The 3,077-nt window shown below is 39.8% G+C and overlaps 1 pseudogene; it reads left to right on the plus strand.

Annotated features, from left to right (window-relative positions):
- The first annotated feature begins 1,851 nt into the window (after positions 1-1,851).
- LOC100343746 (CYFIP-related Rac1 interactor B pseudogene) lies at positions 1,852-3,077 on the plus strand (annotated as a pseudogene).

A 3,077-nucleotide genomic window follows, 5' to 3' on the forward strand; every position in this document is an offset into this window, starting at 1 on the left:
TGTTACCTTTTACTGTATATATCATTTTTGTTTTGTTTTGTCAGTTGTTTTTTTTTTCTGTTTTATTTCTCTCTCTCTCATCTCTCTACTTCACACTATATGCTGAACTCTCTATGTAACTCAGAGTTAATTATATGTATTTTAAAGCAATTGGAAAAAGATCCCAGTTAAAAACAAGGGAGGGAATAAGAGATGGAAGAGGTAGTCTAAAACTGTGAGACAGTATAGTTCTGCATACAGGCATATATACTTACCTCTCAGGGTACAGCCTAAGAACTAATCATAGGGCTCCAAACCCATTAGAATCAGTGGTATAAACACCATTTTCACTGTTACAATGGTCATATTAAATGTTACAGGCAACAGATAGTCCAGTCTAAGTTTAAAAGGAAGGAAGGACCAACATGGGAAGCAGTCCACACAGCAGACTCCTAGAATGACTTTCCCAGTAAATAACACTCTAACCTCAGAATCAAGCCATAAGGCTTCCTGGTCGGGCTGAAAGGCCTGCAAGAGTATCTCAAGCGTGGAAAGACAAGACTATGTGGGAAAAAAATCCTACACAGAGAATCTCTGTGAGACCTCAGAGGAAAGGAAGGGTCATCAAAGAAGGAGACACTCTTCTCTGAAGGGAGAGGAGAACATCCTCTTTGCTTATGGCCATGTCCAAATACCGATGGAGTCTATGGTCACAAAAGGCCTCCACAGCCCTACCAGCCCACAATAAGAGCCTCAGATGATCACTGGCATCACAAAAAAGAGTGTTAATTGTTAAAGGAAAAATAGTCACTGTGCACTTGCTCCCCAGGTAGGACCTCTGTCCCTATTTAATTGTGATATGAGAATCAACTGCAAATTATCTCCCCAAACTGTACTCTATATTTTGTGTGTGGGCATGGGGCAAATTGTTGAAATATATGATTAGCATAGAGTTGGTCCTCTGTATATAAAGTCATACTAAAAATGAGCCATAATGAAGAAGGAGATGGAAGAGGGAATGGGAGGTGGGATGGGAGCGGGGTGGTGGGTATGGAGGAAAGAACCACTGTATTCTTAAAGTTTTATCTATGTATAAATTTATTTTATACATTTATGTATTACATTAAAAAAAGATATATGTATAAAGAGTGGCATTGTGTTTGTCTTACCAATTCCATTCGCAGATACCTAAACTAAGGAAATAAATAGAAATACAGCAAGATTTATGAATAAATACATTTATTATTAATCTATTATAATCTAAACACCATTAGAAACAATTGAAATAAACACATGCAAAAGTAGATAGATTAAAATATTCAAAATATGAGTGAAATATATTTCACAAGCTTTAGAAAATATTTGAAATTTTTCTATTAATTTAATAAAATACTAAGTGAAAAAAGTCATGTGTATATGTTCTAATTTTACAAAGTGCTTGTTTTATAAATTTCATGGTATGGAAAACAATGTCAAATTGCATATTGTTTGTATTTATGTTATATGGTAGAAGGAAAGGAAGAAATAGAGAAAGAGAGAAAGAGAATGTCTCAAATGCCAAATGTTAACAGAACATATATTTGAGTTGCCAGATTATGAATCATCTTGCTTTCCTTAAATTAAGAAAATAAAAAAATCAGAATGGTATGAAAATGTGCTAATGCCATTAGCCAAAAGTTTACCATTGAATATATACTTCATATACAGAAAGAGAATTTCAAAATACTAGTTCTCGCAGCCTCCTCCGGGCCCGCGGTGACTCGCCCAAGGTCGCCGAGCCCCGCCGCGGGTTTTGGGGTGGGGGCCGGCTCGGGCGGTCCCCGGGCGCGGCGCGCGCTGACGCCCGGCCCCCGCGATGCGGCGGGGCCGGGCGGGGGGGAGGCGCGTAGGCGGCAGCGTCCTCCTTTTGTGCGAGCGCTGGTTAGGCTTCTCGAAGGAAAAGAAACTGAGGCGTGGAGTTTGAATAACACGTTCAAGGTAACCGAGTTGATAGGACAATGACAGAATCACCAGCACTGGCTGAAGGTACCTTAACATGGGGAATCTTCTTAAAGTTTTGACATGCACAGACCTTGAGCAGGGGCCAAATTTTTTTCCTTGATTTTGAAAATGCCCAGCCTACAGAGTCTGAGAAGGAAATTTATAATCAGGTGAATGTAGTCTTAAAAGATGCAGAAGGCATCTTGGAAGACTTGCAGTCATACAGAGGAGCTGGCCATGAAATACGTGAGGCAATCCAGCATCCAGCAGATGAGAAGTTGCAAGAGAAGGCATGGGGTGCCGTTGTTCCACTAGTAGGCAAATTAAAGAAATTTTATGAATTTTCTCAGAGGTTAGAAGCAGCACTACGAGGTCTTTTGGGAGCCTTGACAAGTACCCCGTACTCTCCCACCCAGCATTTAGAGCAAGAGCAGGCTCTTGCTAAACAGTTTGCAGAAATTCTTCATTTTACACTCCGGTTTGATGAACTCAAGATGACGAATCCTGCCATACAGAACGATTTCAGTTATTACAGAAGAATGTTGAGTCGGATGAGGATTAATAATGTTCCAGCAGAAGGAGAAAATGAAGTAAATAATGAATTGGCAAATCGAATGTCTTTGTTTTATGCTGAGGCAACCCCAATGCTGAAAACATTAAGTGATGCCATGACAAAATTTGTCTCAGAGAATAAAAATTTACCAATAGAAAATACCACAGATTGTCTAAGCACCATGGCTAGTGTTTGCAGAGTCATGCTTGAAACACCAGAATACAGAAGCAGGTTTACAAATGAAGAAACAGTATCCTTCTGCTTGAGAGTAATGGTGGGTCTTATCATCCTCTATGACCATGTGCATCCAGTAGGAGCATTTGCCAAAACCTCCAAAATTGATATGAAAGGTTGTATCAAAGTTCTTAAGGACCAGCCTCCCAACAGTGTAGAAGGTCTTCTAAATGCTCTCAGGTACACAACAAAACATTTGAATGATGAGACTACCTCCAAGCAAATTAAATCCATGCTGCAGTAACAGTCCTGGAGTGGGCCCTGCTGTGGACAGAAGACAGTGTTCTGCAATGACTGAGAATGCACAGTTTTTTAGTGATTGCAATTACTA

Source organism: Oryctolagus cuniculus, chromosome 12, assembly GCF_964237555.1.
Source record: "Oryctolagus cuniculus chromosome 12, mOryCun1.1, whole genome shotgun sequence".
In the NCBI taxonomy this organism is placed as follows: Eukaryota; Metazoa; Chordata; class Mammalia; order Lagomorpha; family Leporidae; genus Oryctolagus; species Oryctolagus cuniculus.